General features: G+C 41.4%; 1 long non-coding RNA gene across 1 annotated transcript in view; it reads right to left on the bottom strand.

Moving 5' to 3' along the window:
- The window catches only part of LOC141277455 (uncharacterized), a 41281-nt gene extending 24965 nt beyond the window's left edge, over window positions 1–16316 (bottom strand). Inside the window, exons 1-2 of the long non-coding RNA XR_012328866.1 lie at window positions 16069–16316; window positions 15474–15778 (exon numbers count right to left, since the gene is read on the bottom strand). This is a non-coding gene — a long non-coding RNA (uncharacterized lncRNA). The remainder of the gene's footprint in view (window positions 1–15473; window positions 15779–16068) is intronic.
- Between the last annotated feature and the right edge of the window lie 571 nt (window positions 16317–16887).

The raw sequence follows: 16887 nt of genomic DNA, 5'->3' as shown, positions 1-16887 counted from the left end.
TCCTTAGCGCTGAGGTGGAGAAATCTGATTTAAAGTCACTTTAGATCGAGGGGTGGCACACTGCAGCCTGTGAGCTAAATCTGGCCCTCTGCCTGCTTTTGTAAATAAAGTTTTATTAGAACACAGCCACACTCATTCATTCATGTATGGTCCACGGGGCTTACAGGCTGCAAAGATACAGTTGAGTAGTTGTGACAGAGATTGTGTGATGCCACAAAGCCTAAAATATTTATTATTTGGCCCTTTACAAAAGAGCAAAATGGCATTTTGTAATGTAAATAAGCATTTTAATTTTTAATGTTTCAGGTAAATTGAGGTAATAGGTAATAAAGATAATAATGACATTCAATGAAGGTCCGTATGCAGAAGTAGATCTGAGTTCTGTGAGGCCTGAATTGGATTTTAAACATGACTTCTTAAAAAAATTTTGGTATAAAATTACATATTTATTTATGGCATGAAAATAAATCTCGATAAACACATTATTGGAGCCTGGCAAATCCAAGCCCCTTTCTTCTAACACCTATGTAGTCAAGTTTCCAGAAATGCTTGGGTAAAGCATCTTCCTGGTTGCGTTCTCTCTTACCCTCTCCCACGGCAATGCTACAGCTCAGCAGTTCCCAGCACCTGCAGGGACTGGTGCAACCCATGGGCTTTGAACCTCTAATTAGCTTCTCCATATCTTCAACTCTGCACAAATATGTCCAGCGTGATGTCTCTGTTCATTGATCAATGAGCATCTGAAGAGCTGGCTTGAATTCTGGCTTTGCCACTCACTATCTGTGTGACCATGAGCAAGTGAGTTCATCTCCCTGTGTCTCATTTCCTTAAATAGTTAGAATGTAGGCTCTCCCTTTAAGTGCCTAATCTCTATAAGCTATTGCTCAATTCTCTTTGATTTAAAAAAAAAAAATTGGATGCTCTTGGATTTGCCTTAGAAAGTTTTTATTATCTCTTATATTGCCCCTTTTCCCCTAGTTAAAAGAAAATTCGTGTCTTATGACCAATATTCTTATTCAGTTTCAGCTCTATTCTAGACCTAGACGTTTAAATCGTTCTGAATTGTCTGTCTGTGAATCATTATTATTCCTTCAGATCCTCTCTTAGGATTTGTCCAACAAGCCTACTCCATCGAAACATCTGTTTTCTACTTTGTTACTTATTTTTCATGCTTATAAATAGGCCTGAAGCATTCCATGTAAGAGGCACAAATAATTCAGCTGTAAGAATATGAGATATTCCTTTTTCCTGAGGTTTTTTTAAACATTCAAGTGGCTATCAACCTCAGCTAATTTTTCCCCAAGTGACCAGCAGATTATTAACTCTATTGTTCATGTTTCAAACATGAATAGTTCTCTCAACTGGATTCCTTCACCCAAAAGAGTTCTCTAGCGCATAACTTTAAATCAGAGTCTAATTTGAGTTTGCCTGTTTAAGTCAAGGACAAAAGAATTGCAGGATTCCTGCTGCCCAAAGTACTACTTCTGACATGGTGTCAAGGTAGGGGGGAGATATGGCATTGATGGGGGATGGGAAGGTGGTGGCCTTGACAACAACCATCATTACTGTCCACTGTCATGTTCATGATGTTTCCAGACTGTACACAGGGTGTACTAGATGGCGTTTCCCCATTTTACACATCACTACACAGGAGGAGCTTACCCATATTTTCTAAGACCATCACGCGTTCCCACCCAGCCCTCAGCCTGTCATGAGTTTTTAGCATAATTGTAAATGAGCATGACTTGAAAGCACTTTAGAGATAAAGTGGGTAAACTAAAATGCAGATAATTTTAGTAACAGCTGATTATAAGTGGAATTGAGTCTTGGAAACAAGATTCTGAAATCCTAGTTGAAAACTCTTTTTTTTTAATAATTCATTTTCACTTTAATCAAAGTCATACAAGCATATAAGTAAACACGTATGAAAAGGCTTTCAATGAAAAACAGCTTTCCCTGACCAAACGCTCTCAAACCTTCCAGTCGGGACCCTCAGAGGCAAACCCTTTAGCCGAGCTGTTTCTTGGAAATTTACCTTCATAATTCTAAATGAGATGCTTTTGTAATAATTTCCTGATTTCCATTTATAGAAATAATCTATTGCTTGCTGGTTGTGCTAACTGACTTGAGGGACAATCCAGGGTAGAAGTTAGAAGCAATACCAGTGGAGCCGGGTGGCTTGGGCTTAGACCTTGGGGCCAGCACTTCCCAGCTGTGTGACCTGGAAGAGGTTCCTTGCTCTCTGTACCTCAGGTTCCTTGTATGTGTAATGGACGTAAGGCCTGCACCCTTCTCAATGGGTGGTTGTGAGTTAAATGGATGAGAACGTGTAAAGCATCCAGAACGGTCTCCAGCGCACAGTGCGTGTTCAAATAAGCAAGCCATTCTCCTACCTCCTCCTCCTTGGCCCAATCCCACATTTACAGGTAATTCTCTAGTGAGTGAACACGTAATTAGGATCCCAAACTACTAGGAACTGAGCTATGGGACTCCTCCAATTTCATTTCTTTTCTTGACCAGATGTTTGTTTCTTTCCAGAAACCAATTTTTTCCAGAAATTAAAAATACCTTCATTTATTTTTCGTCTCTTCTCTTTTCATGATACTTACCACTTGAAAGAAGCCTCTATGGTAAAACTGTTTTTCCAAGGGACCTTTTCCTAACCAATGACTCTCTACATAACAATAAAATAAATAAAAAATAAAAAGTTTGGCAAAGTGTTCTTTCTTCTTTGGTTACATTCCAGTTTTGCAGGAAGACTATACAGGGTTCCCTATTTTGGGAATCCCATATCTTCCTCTTTTTCTTTTCTTTTTGTAAGAACATGTTTTCCGGTAACTTCCACAGAAAGTGCTCACAGAATATACTTTTCTGACACCTTGCCTTTCTTCTAGCATCATGCTTGATTGACAGCTTGTGTAGAATTCTAGGTTGAATGTCGTCCCTTCAAAATGATTAGGATGGTGTTTTCTAGGTTTTGAGGAGTTCATTCCTCTTCTGATTAATGGTATTCGTTTTTAAACAATTTTTATTGTTCTGAAATCTTGTAAGATCTCTATCCTCAGTGACTTTTCACGATAATGTAACAGCTTTCTGTTTGTTTTTTAATTCCTTGCTTGATACTTGGTGAGATTTAAATTTAGAAACTCATATTCTTCAGTTCTAGAATGTTCTTGCATGATTCCTTTCATAAATTTCCTCCTGTCCATTTTGTCTATTCTCTTTATGGAACCCCTATTAGCTGGATAAGGGACATTCTGGATTTGATTTTCTAATTTTTTTCCTACTTTTTACTGCATTTTTCAATCTATTTCCTGAGAAATTTCCTCAACTCTATGTTCTAATTCTTCCATAAGATTCTCTCACTTTTGCAATCAGGTGTTTTGTTTTCAAGAACTCTTACCTGTTCTCTGATAGTCACTTTATACTTAGCAATTTCTTCTATTTCATAGCCTTAGGCGTGAACGAAGAGGATTTGGTTAAAGTTTCAATCATGTCTATATATCCACCATACTTTACACCATGGTAATCACAGTCCCAAGAGCAGTTCTCAGCTATATAAATTGAAGGTAATAAGGTTGTAAGAGATAAAGTCCCAGAAAAAAATACATTAAAAAATCAATTTATAGAGACCGATCTGTCAGGACGACAAGAGTGTTGAGATATGTTAGGGCAGTCTTGCCCAGTATCAAGATTCTTAGAAATGTTGCCTCTAGGTTTGATAAGCATGGGACTTTAGAACATTTCATGTATGGCATGAAATGATAATAATTTTATTTACTCATGAAAATGTTAAAATATGTCTGTATTTTCTATTTCTGTACCTTCTTCTAGCCATATTGACCTACTTTTCTGCTCTACCCTCAGGCTTTAAAACAGCTCAGTTGGTGGAAAAGAACCTAACTGGACTTAAGAGTGATCTGGGAAACTAGTTTTGTAAACATGTATATATACATATACGTGTATTGTGTGTGTGTGTGTTTATTGTATATATTTCAGCGACAAATCCAGACTCGCTGGATCAGATTCTTTCGGCATTGGTCCCAGCATCACTTTCAAGCACATCCCTGTGGTTCTGCCCACAAGTACTTGAAAATCCCTGAAATAAATGCTCAGATTGGTCTCCATCTGACTCTCCTATCAGATACAAGACTTTAGCTCAAAGCCAGGTCCCCTGGGAGTCGCTGTCTTTTTCCTTAGAGTTCTGAATCTACGTGACTCTTGAGCTGACTCTATTGTCAGACAGACATGGATTTTTACCTCATTTTGCCACAATGTGTGAACTTGGCTAAGTTATTTAACCTCTGTGAACCTGTATAAGGGAAATAAGCACCAATATGGTAGAAAATATGCTCATATGTGGGAGAGGCTAAAAACAATTTTTTTTTCATTTCCTCTCTCTTTTGAAGACATTTGGGTTGCGTGCTTCCGGATAATCAGGTGAGAGCCCATAAACTCACTGATAACGTATCTCTGGCTACTCGACCTGATGACTTGCTCTCGGTAAGTCTCCTGCGCATGGCGCGCCCCATCCCCATCCAGGGGTGTGGGTCTTCCTTAGATTCAGCCCCAGACAGTGGCACTTCCTGATCTGAATGCCTTATCCTTTTCCTGACTTTGTGATTTCCTGACCTTGTGCATCTCGAGAGGCGGCAGTGGTCGAGGGGAAGGAACATTGGGGTTTGGAGCTTGTCAGGACTCTCTCACCTACTAACTGCGTAACCCAGGAAGTTCCAGAGAGGCATTTCTGGACTGTAGGACATAAAACAGTTTTCTTCTGATTTAGTTTCTCTTAGCACGTTTTCTTCATGCCACTTACCTATATAATGTGAGTGTTGTATATATATTTCAGAAATATTATGGGATAATTGGCTTTCTGTCTACCTATCCTTCTGAGCCCTGAGCTCTGTGTCTGTTTTGCTTACCGCCATATTTCCAGCACTTCTTGTGTAATGCTGATGGTCTAATAGCATCCCAAAACGTGTTGAATGAATGAATGACTAAATGAACAAATAATATAGTGACAAAATCACTTGCCCTTTCTTCCTCGTATTGCAATCATACAGCTCAAATGAGATAACCTATGTGCAAATGCTTTGTAAGCAATATTCATACAAGCATAACATACCATAATTTTGTTAACCTGTACCTCTCTGCAATTTGTTGACAATAAGCATTTGGCCTGTAGCCACTCAAAGTGTGGTCCAAAAGCCAGTAGCAACTACCGCCATCTGGGAATTTGTTAACAATGCAGATGTCTAGACCTACCCAAGACCTACGAAATCAGAACCTTTGAAGGTGAAGCCCAGGGATCTGTTTCAACGAGGCTTGTAGGAGGTGATTCAGACACGTGATAACATTTAAGACTTACTAACCTATGGGGCACGCCAAAGAGAAGTTTTTAGAATTGCATAAAGTAAACTCATGATTTATCTTTAAAAGTTATCCTTTTGCTAATGTCAGATGCGTTATCCATAGTAGAACAAAAGAATTGTGTTCTGCCTGGAGAGGTTTGGGAGAGCAGAGAAAGCCATGGAAAATGAGGGATACATGAGGTTCCTGGTCACTCAGAATGAGGATGAAGAACAGGATGAAAGAGAGCATCAGAGACATATTTCACCTTTTTATTAAGCCTGAAACAGAGATTCAAATCATTTAGGACATGAAAATGACTAAAATGACCTTGTAGAAGTAACAGTTTCCAGAATCGAATTTCTTCATTTTAACATGAAGGAATTCAACGTGATCACTAAGCTATGTTCAAGCCTCGAGGTTCACCAATAAAGATTTGCCTTGGAAAAAAAAAAAAAAGTTATCCTTTTCCTTACCTAAGCAGATCCTCTGAATCTCAGCTTCCTCTGATCATTTAGGTCTCAGAAAGGCCAGATCATCAGAAAGACTCTCCCTGTATGCTCACTCGTAACCATAAGCCCCTAGTTTATTAACAAATAATTTATATTTGTGTTATTATTTGTGGTCTGTTTACTTGTTTCGTGTCTGTTTTCCCAAGAAAGGTAACTGTTCCACAAGAAGGGATGGAGTCTGTCTTAACACCTGTATCCATCCCCAGCGCCTAACACAGTGAATGGTACACAGTAGAGCTCAGCACCTATGTGTTAATTTCATCCACAGCCTGAAGAGTGTATTTATTGGCAAAGAGTGTTTGTGGATTGAAGAAGTACAGGATTAATACTGAGGGTCATTCTTTGGCTCATATTGAAATTAGTGCCTGCTTCCAGGTTCCCGAGAATCAATAAAGATCTGATGGATTTGATTCTTAAATTCTCTAAGTGTTGGTTTTCCATTTTTTTTATTAAAAAAAAAGTTGAGATTTCATCCATTGGTAAGGACTGAATGACACCCATGCCCAGTTGCCAATATCATTCAATCATTTCTGCAATAATTTGGAGGTTTTTCAAAGTAGTATTTCCAATACAGTTACCTCTTGGTTATCTGTGGGTAAATGACTTTTGTCAAATTTTGCTTGAAGTCCCTGATAAAATTGTACGGATTTGCTTTTTACTTCCTCAGTCAGTCCAAGCAGAATTCATCCTAGCAGGGTATCTCTTTAAACAAATGGTTGCTTCTCCTAGGAAAGAAATATGTGCATAATAAATAGAGCAAGTTTCTTCAGACTGGGATGAGAAGAGAGACTGCCTTTCAATACTGATACCTTAGCTTGCAATTAGGGAGGGTTCTCGGCATTTGAGTCAAACAGGAAAGAAACTATCTTTCTTGTTCTGCTGATTTATTTCTTCCTCCAGCATGAGTTGATTATTTTAAAAGAATTAGGCTCTAAATAGTGACGAATCTACCCTCCATTTGGACTAGTTTAAAAAAAAATTTGCCACTGGATTATAGATATCACAACTCTGTTCTATCATTCTGGCAAATCACGGGAAGACATTTTATATAAAAACAAAATTGGAATATCACCGAAGACAAGGGGATTTATCTCACATTTAAGAATGCATAGTCCAATTAGGAAGATCAAAAGGCATTTTCTAAGAAACCGATGGTATTGTCTTTCAAGGGGAGGAAATCACCTTTACTGAAACCTCACTAAGTATTGGACATTTTTACATATGTGCGACTTTCCTCTCTAGGGCTACCAAGGAACCTCTTTCTTTCCAGGTGCAGACCATCTACTCATACTTAGCCTGCTTCCCTTTCCCTCCTTCTAGGCTACCATCACCTAATCTTCATGGGTCTCTTCTTAAAGCGGGCTGTACTGTGCTCAGCCTCTCCTAGGCAGGCACCAAGACACTTCACAGTGAAGGTTTTAACTGTTACTCTCTGAAAGAAAAAGCAACAGATAATATCAAATGTAACAAATGTGGAGAAATCAGGGCATAGCTTAGAACTCTTGGTGCCTGGTTTGTAGTTCATACTTTCAAATTGGTAGCTAGAATTCCTCTTGGAATATCACTTTCTGTCTTTATTCTTTATTCCTGTATTCCTGGTAATGCAACTCACTCACCAAGCTTAGTTTTTGTTTTTTTTGTGGTTTTTTTTGTTTGTTTGTTTGGGTTTTTTTGCGGTACGCGGGCCTCTCACTGTTGTGGCCTCTCCCGTTGCAGAGCACAGGCTCCGGATGCGCAGGCTCAGCGGCCATGGCTCACGGACCCAGCCGCTCCGCAGCATGTGGGATCTTCCCGGACCGGGGCATGAACCCGCGTCCCCTGCATCGGCAGGCGGATCTCAACCACTGCGTCACCAGGGAAGCCCTGTTTGTTTGTTTTTTAACAGAAGATTTGAGTCTCTTCTTCCAAGAAATTTCCAATTCCAGGTTAAGGGAAGAGAAGATTTACCCTGATGGGTAAATGACATTTCTGGCAAATGGACATTAGACTGGACATCACTTATCTTAATAGATCTCTGCTCCACATAGAAATGATCTCTCTGGGACATTTCTTCATATGCTCTATGGAGTCTATGTCATCCCACTTTTATAGGAAATGAAATAGCAAGGATTTGAAAAGCTTAACTATATTGATCAAAGTCATAGAGCCAGTTAGCTAAAGGAGGATGGATTTGCACAAAGGCTGCCAGGTTGCAAAATTCCAGAGGAGACAAATCATATCACAGTCTATGAGAAAGCTACCCGTGCAGTGGGGCAGGTACAGCCTATATCACTATATAGCTATGTGCTGGCCATGATTTGACCCTGAGGCTTGACCATACCATGCTTCCTCAAGCCATCCTGAAGCTGTACATTCCACAAACTGATTTACGTGGTAGGGACGACCAGCAAAGACAAATAAAAAGACTCAGCAACATTTACTTAAGATGTATAATTAACAGACATTATTTTTAGAGCAGTTTTCTATTCACAACAAAGCTGAGTGGAAAGTACAGGGCATTGCCGCAGACCCTCTCCCCTCTACATATGCACGGCCTCTGCCACCATCAACATCTTTCATTGGTGTGGTACCTTTGTCACAATCCATGAACCTACGTTGACACATCATCACCCGAAGTCCATGGTTTACGTTAGGCTTCTCTCTTGGTGTTGCACATTCTATGGGTTTTGCCAGAGTTTCTGAGTATTTGGCAACATTACGTATTGATTCATCACAGAAAGTACACAGAAAATCATAATAACTGAAACATGTTTCTGTGGTTTTTTTAAACTTGCAGGACAATGACGAGTCTAGTTAAAGACCTAAAGTCATGCACTCTTCAATACTTTTTTCTTTTAAAGTATGGTACAAGGTACCGTCAGTCCCACTGTAATTATAAAACAAACAGACCGTCACCAGAACACAACTCTCTGATTTTATAGTTGAGAGAACTGAGCATCTGAGAAGTTAAGAATCCATTAAAGTTACGTAACTACAAGAAATAGAACCCAAATTACCTATCCCTCTGGAAATAGAGGCTACAGCAGCATATGGTAAAGCATTCGCAGGAGCACATGCTTTGGAGCCAAACAAACCTAGCTTCAAATCCCACTCCAAGGGTCTAAGGCAACTTGTGTAAGGTCTGTGGCTAAGGTTGCCCACCCCACATCTAAAATACGTCTTCCACTTTCTTTCCTGCTGCAGAATGCCATTTTGCTCAGTTGCTGGGTGGGGATTTGGGAAAAGTTTTTCCTAAAGGGGAGAAACAGCTCTTCTTCTCCTAGGCATTGTCTAATCTGGATGTGATTTCTAAAATGTGGCAACTATCCTGTGATCATGAAAGCAATGAGCCTAGGCTTAAACGCCAGGGATGCAGAACAGAACTACAGAAAGAACCCAGATGCTGGGCACATCTTTGAGCCATTAAGTTAACAGACACTGGAGTTGCCCTACCTTTGGATTATGTAAATAGTACTTGTTTCTGTTGTTTAAGACAATTTGGAGGGGGGGGGGTGTTCTGTTTCTTTCACTGAAAGCATCCTACTAAATGATATATTTAGCATACTGTACCAAATGATACACTTTGGAGATTTAATTCCCCGCTTTATTAAATGAAGATCACAAAGGTGTATCATTGACTTGTTACAAGAAGTTACTGAGATAATGTTTACAAATTATTTAGTATGGTGTTTGGCATAAAGTAGAGTTCCATACATGACAGCTAGTACCGCCTAGACCAGTGCTCCTTTTATTATATCACCCTGCCTTCCAGGCAATTTGAAAGCATAACCAGATGTTACACCGGAAATTACATTTAAGGGACCAAGATATAATAAATATGCTCTTCCAAGGTAAGGTAACAAACCAAGATGCAAAATTTCAAAGATTTTAGCTCATTGGATGTTCTTTCTTTTTCTGTTTTTGCTTTGTTTTTGTCTTTGTTTTAAGCAGATCCATAACTCTTAAACCACTTGCCCACATTTACAGTAAAAAGCTTGAGGAAGGAATGTTCAGGAATGTTTCCTTGGAAAGAGCTGTGATTGGAGTTCTGTTGACTGCCTCAGACACACAAAAACCCCAGGTGGGAGAAACATTCTCCTACCACCTCAAGTCAAGAGAGGAACGTGAAAGAAACTGGCCAGAGCACTAAATACATGTGGCAGCGTGGGAAGAGGGACAGAGTCAACTCTCTGAGACATACAAAGGGTGAACTAAGCCCTGGTCACCTGCCGCCGATAGAAGAGCTGAAGAGAGGCTCTGTTGGGTTTGACATTTTGGGAGCAGTTGATACATGAGTATTTCCAGTGACCGAGATGTGGGCCATCCATAGAACTTCCAATAGGGCCATCAGGAGGGACAATCTGGCTTCTGTTGCTATGTTCCCAGAGGCTAAGGAAGGAGAAAGTGATTTGCACAAAAAAGTGCAAATCATCCGTGTCAAGAGAACACTGGTCACCCTGTGACACAGGAGAGAAGGTCTCTAAGGAGCCTCCAAATGCAACTATGAAAGAAAGAGGCGTGAAGACCTCTGCCAGCCCCGGAGAACACAGGCTGTGTCCTTACAGCATCATCAGAGCGTTCCAGCTCCCCTTGGACCCTCTCCCCACCCCCTGCACGTTGCTGGCCTGTTGCCTTAGATGGGAGAGAAGGCTACTTCCAGTGAAGGTGGAAACTTTCACCAGTGCCTAGCTTTGGCATTCCCAGAACTGAATTGAGATGGTTTTGTGACATAAAGAAACTCTAGGTCTTTTCATTTCTTGGGGCCTACCCAAGTTTTTTTTTTTGTTTTTTTTTTTTTTGCGGTACGCGGGCCTCTCACTGCTGTGGCTTCTCCCGTTGCGGAGCACAGGCTCTGGACGCGCAGGCTCAGCGGCCATGACTCATGGGCCCAGCCGCTCCGCGGCATGTGGGATCTTCCCGTACCTGGGCACGAACCCGCGTCCCCTGCATCGGCAGGCAGACTCTTGACCACTGCGCCACCAGGGAAGCCCCCTACCCAAGTTTTTATCTAGGAGAATGGAAAAAACTACCGCAGTGAACAGGCTTAAAGGAAAAACAAAAATCAAACACAAAGTTGCTTGTGTGTTTACACCCCATGAGTTCAGATCTTTCAAGGTACCAATTATGCAATTTCCTACTATATACTTATTATGTGCGCTGTACTCAGAGGAGTGTCTCAGAGATGAATAAAATCAGACACAATCACTGTTTCATTCAACTGTATGTTGCTGCGATTACAGAGACTGGCTCTTATGCACCATCGCATCTGATATAACAGTGAGCTCAAGGCCCTCTTCTTAAAGCTTTGCCAGCTCTTGATGGAGACAGAAATAGCAATCATACAATAATTAGAAGACCTGAGTTCTAGTTCAAGTTTTGCATCCGAAAAGCAGTAAGACATGGCCCATTCACCTACCTTTTCTGACACTTAATTAGAATAGCTGTAAATTGAGAGTGAATGGGCTGAATAAGCCATGTGATACTTTCTGGGTTTAAAATTCTACAATTCCATAGCAGCATTATTCACAATAATTAAACATTGGAAACAATCCACAAATCCATTAATCATGAATGGATGGATAAAATGGCGTGTATCCTTACAATAGACTATTGTTTGCCAGTAAAGGTGATAAAGTACTGCTACCACATGGATGTACCTTGAAAACATTAAGCTAAGTGAAAGAAGCCAGGCACAAATGCCTCATATTATATATTTTCATTCATAGGAAAGTCCAGAATAGGGAAATCTGTAGAGGCAGAAAGTAGATTAATGGTTGCTCAGGGTAGGGGAGTCGGTGAGGTGGGAAGGAGAGTGCCTGATAAAAGATATGAGAGGTTTCGGGAGGTGATGAAAATGTTCTAAAATTCATTGTGGCGGTGGCTGCACAAACTCTGTGAATATACTAAACGTCATTGAATTTACACGTTATGTCAGTGAATTGTATGGTATGTGAATTATATTTCAATAACACTGCTCTATTTTTCTTTTCTTTTTTTTTTTTTTTTTTTTGCAATACGCGGGCCTCTCACTGTTGTGGCCTCTCCCGTTGCAGAGCACAGGCTCTGTACGCACAGGCTCAGCGGCCATGGCTCACGGGCCCAGCCGCTCCGCGGCATGGGGGATCTTCCCGGACCGGGGCACGAACCCGTGTCCCCTGCAGGTGGACTCTCAACCACTGCGCCACCAGGGAAGCCCCACTGCTCTATTTTTAAACCTTTGATTGTGTGTATAAATTACAGAAGAAGTCAGAACACCTTGAGTTAAAAATATAGCAAGAGGGCTTCCCTGGTGGCGCAGTCGTTGAGAGTCTGCCTGCCAATGCAGGGGACAAGGGTTCGTGCCCCGGTCCGGGAGGATCCCACATGCCGTGGAGCGGCTGGGCCCGTGAGCCATGGCTGCTGAGCCTGCGCGTCCGGAGCCTGTGCTCCGCAACGGGAGAGGCCACAGCAGTGAGAGGCCCACGTACCGCAAAAAAAAAAATATAGCAAGAGGTCAGAGGAAGCAAATGTGATAAATTCAGTTTCTAATAATAACACACCCATTAAAAGAGAAGATATTGTTGTTACTATTTTTATTTGTTGCATTTCAGTAATATACCTAATGTGGACTTAGGTATGGTTTATCAGAGGATGAAAGAAAAAAAACACTTTAGGTTCCGACGACTAATTTTATCCTTTTCCCCTTTTAACCCTTAAGTTCTGAAAGTAAAATTGTTCTCGGTTATCTTCATCGATGGTGTGCATCATTAAGAGATGAATAATTAAAATATATAGATAATTCTTAAACTCAACTTTTTAAAGTTGCTTTAATTTTTTTTAAGGTGAAAATATTTTCATCGTCATCATCTTCTAAGGAGAGAGAAAACAGACACATATATTGAGACCGTAGTAAGCCCTAGGCTCTGAACCAACTGTGTTTATGCATATCATCAGATATACTCTTACAGCAATCCTTAACAATGTTAGAATTATCCCAATACCACAGAAGAACAAACTGACGCTTAGAAAGGGTACATTGTTTGCACAAAGGTGGACAGTAGCACTCAGTAGATTTGGAATTAATTCTAAGTCATGAAACTTAAAAAAGTAGAATACAGAAATTGACTTGAGTTTCAACTATTTCTGTTTTCATCTACAGTGACTATATAGCCCATCAGTATTCAGTATAAACTCGCCAGCCTAAGACTTGATGTCTTTGCTAATCTGGCCCTATTTCCAATTCTCTCTTAGGACTTTAATAATCATGTATTCTTCAGCTCATAATGATGTTTTCTTATTTTTATTCAACTAAAGTGTCTTTTTCACTTTAATTAGTTCTATTTTTCCTTAGCGCAAGGTCCTAACCTGAATTAAAGTTGATGCTCTGACCTGTCTGAACGTGTTTACTAAATGATGGGCAAAGCTGTCAAGGGATTATTTTCATGAATATTTGGGGCTGAAGAGAGGGAGAGACATAGCAGGTGGATCTGAGACAATAGCTGTCTCTATTCCGGCCCCATGGACTGGTACTAAGTTCTATGAAGAGAGGTCTATAGACAGAAGCCTTCTTTTTCATATTCTTTTCCCTTATGGCTGAGCACAGGATATTGAATATAGTTCCCTGTGCTATACAGCAGGACCTTGTTGTTTATCTGGACCCACAGCTTGCATCTGCTAATCCCGAACTCCCACTCAATCTTCTCCCCACCCCCAGTCTGGGTCCTTCTGATTCAAATTCCTTGCAGAAGAAGCCACAAAGCATGCCGTCAGTCTTTGAATCATCAGGAGGCACCATGAACATAAACTTTTCTTGTGTCTGAGCTTCAAAGATTTGTATTATCATCAAAGAAGTTCAAGGAACAAAAATCTGTCTAGCATCTCTCTAAAGTGCATATTTCCCCAAGTAAACCCAGTGGCTATTAAGATTTGACTGGAGATTTTGCCAAGAGGTTGGGACGAACCCAAAAAAGACCATGTGAGGAATTCCTGAATTCTTTTCACGTGTGTCTAGTGTCCATGTTAACCAGCGAGCAGCTTTGATCTAACAACCAGACAACCCAGGAAGTAATCTGAAATTCTTCTAAATATCTATACCATCCTCAGGGCAGAGCACAAGGGCAGGTTTTTTATTTTGATTCACCTGAAAAAGAGCAGCCTGGGCTCTAGGCTGTATCGAGTTCTTTAGCTTCCAATTTGTGAGCCTCAGACAAGGCAGGAAGTAGCTAAAGATTAACAAGGTAAGCAAACTTGTTTGCTATATAAACTAGGGGTAAGTTGGAGGCTAACTGCAGGAATGCTGAACCCTTAGGTTGGGCTGTGTGGTTTCCATAACAACTAATGACAGAACATGAGGCAAACAAGCGTGACTCATGTGAAATGTTTCTACTCAGTTCTTGGAGGCCAAATTTGGTCACTGGGGGACTTTGAAAGAATAGTCATCTCTCTTACTAATCACACGCAAAGGGCAAAGCACTCTTCCGTCACAGAGCAACCTCCATCAGCGACGGAGGGGCCATGTTCATTCATCTGTGGAATCCGGGAGTCCCTACTATTCACACATGGCTGCCCCCTCCAAAGACCCCACTGCCAAGGGGGGGCCCCTGGATGCTACAGAGCATCAGACTGTTACTGCTTGATCATGTTGTACATGGTAACTGATTGGGGTCAGGACCACAGGGAATCGGACAGCAATTTTTAGGGTTGGGGTCAGCATTGCTGTGTGAGCCGACTTACTTCTACTGGATGGGGGTGGCAGTGATGTAAGGAAGAGAATGAGAGGATTTGTTCTAGATCTTCTTGAAAGACAGCCCGAGGCTCACAAACAACCAGTCTGCAAGTCACCTCCCCCAGCCCTATCCTACACCTTCTCCATCACAAACAACCAGTCTGCAAGTCACCTCCCCCAGCCCTATCCTACACCTTCTCCAAGTCATTACAGAGGAGGCTGCCCCTCTGCCTTCACACTCTGCTGTATCCCAAAGACTGTGCACAGCACCTCACTCTGACAGATTCTGTCCCCCTTCTGCAGGTCCGGCCACTTCCATGATTTCTATCTTCTCCGTGTCATTGATTAAGGCTCCCCTTAACGCTCATGGCCACCATTTTTCCCTTACTCTCGACATCCTTTCTTGCCCCTTATCCTACCTACTTTCCACACAGCAACCAGGCTGATTTCCTAAAACCATGGATCCACTTCACCATTCTTCTCTTTGTAACACTTCACTGACTTTGCATTGCTCTAAGAGTCAAGTCCAAATAGCATGAGCTCCAGACACCAGGCTGCCTACTCTTCCTCCAAGCCACCAAGCTACCTGTCTTGTCTCAAAACATTTGCCCATCCGGCCCTTCTGCCTTTTCCTCCCATTCTTCACCTGGCTGAGGCATCCTTTAGAGCTCACTTTGAAAGTCCCTTTCTCAGTAAGGACCAATACAGTAAGTCCCCTACATACGAACAAGTTCTGTTCCGAGGGTGCATTCGTAAGTCCAATTTGTTCGTAAGTCCAACAAAGTTAGCCTAGGTACCCAACTAATACAATCGGCTATATAGTGCTGTACTGTAATAGATTTATACTACTTTTCACACAAATAATACATAAAAAACAAATAAACACAAAAAATAAAGAAAACATTTTTAATCTCACAGTACAGTACCTTGAAAAGTAGTAGTCCAGTACAACAGCCGGCACACAGGGGCTGGCATCGAGTGGACAGGCAAGAAGAGTTACTGACTGGAGGAGGGAGAGCAGGTGGGAGATGGTAGAGCTGAAGGGTCGTCAGCAATAGGAGATGGAGGGCAAGCTGCCATTTCACTCACGCCTGATATTGGTGGAACGCACGATCGCATCTTTGAAAGTCCGCAACTTGAAAGTTCGTATGTAGGGGACTTACTGTATAAACCAGGTGTTCTCTGACAATTTCCCGCAGGACACCCTGTACTTCAGGCCCACTACGATATTCTGAAACAATACATTTATTTACATTTGTGACTCATATTTTTTCTTGCAAACTCAACTTCAAGGTGACAGGAATCTACGTCGTGTCACTTTATTCCCACGCCTAACACAGCTACATACATATTATTACTGTGTAGGAACTACACACATGTCAGTTAAAGTGAATTTGATTAATCTCATTTAAATGTCGCAGGGGAGGAGGAGGCAAGTGGTGTATTTATACTCCAAGGTACTGCTTCTCCTCAGGTAGAGATGACAAAAGTATACCACACAAAAGATGTGCCTCAACTCACAATATCTGGAACCCGTTGAATTGGTAGTCTATTCAGGGAAGTTCCGTGATGCAAGTTCTTTGTCATCTCATGCACAGGCGAAATCGCCACGCTCGTTCTGGCCAACCTTGGTCTTGAATCATTTCCTGTCAGCTCTGGAGACGCCTCGAGTGCAGAACCAGACTGGCTTGGGAAGGATCTGTGTCTTTCTCAGTGTGGTTTGGCTCTGGGATGTCAGTCCTGCACTGCCGAGAGAACCTCTGTGATCCAAGTGCGTTTCTCAGGGAAGCCCTGGGATTTGGAATTGGTGAGTCATCTCCAGACTGACTAAGACACTGTGCCACAGAGAGTTCCTCTGAAAAATATTTTGCACAAGGATAAACTGCCTCTTTTTTTCCCTGTAAAGCCATGGCGAAATTACAGGACAAATTCATTCAGGAGGAATTGAACCATAATAAAAGATGACAATTAAAGTATTTGGAACCTAAAAGGTTGATTGCTTCTGTTCCAGTGTCTTCACATTTAAATTAGGATGAAGGGGTTCGGAGCATGAGGAATACAAATTATTGGGCAAGGATTCATCACCTCATTAATTGAAGAACGAACCTCTGAAATAGGGGAAGTTTTCTCAATTATTTCAATAAGGAAAATGAAGCTGAGAAGTGAAATGACTTGCCCAAAGTCACAGGCCCAGTGAGTGACAGAACCACGATGGAAGCACAGAGAGAAGGCTCCGTCAGATCCTCTCCTACTCCAAGTGTTCTCAGGGGAATCCAGTTTCCATTTAACCAAAAACAGAACAGAACTAAAACAAAACAACACAGCTTATTTACTCATCCT

The sequence above is a fragment of the Tursiops truncatus genome, chromosome 21, assembly GCF_011762595.2.
Source record: "Tursiops truncatus isolate mTurTru1 chromosome 21, mTurTru1.mat.Y, whole genome shotgun sequence".
NCBI classification, from domain to species: domain Eukaryota; kingdom Metazoa; phylum Chordata; class Mammalia; order Artiodactyla; family Delphinidae; genus Tursiops; species Tursiops truncatus.
This window is presented reverse-complemented; position numbering and strand designations above follow the sequence as displayed.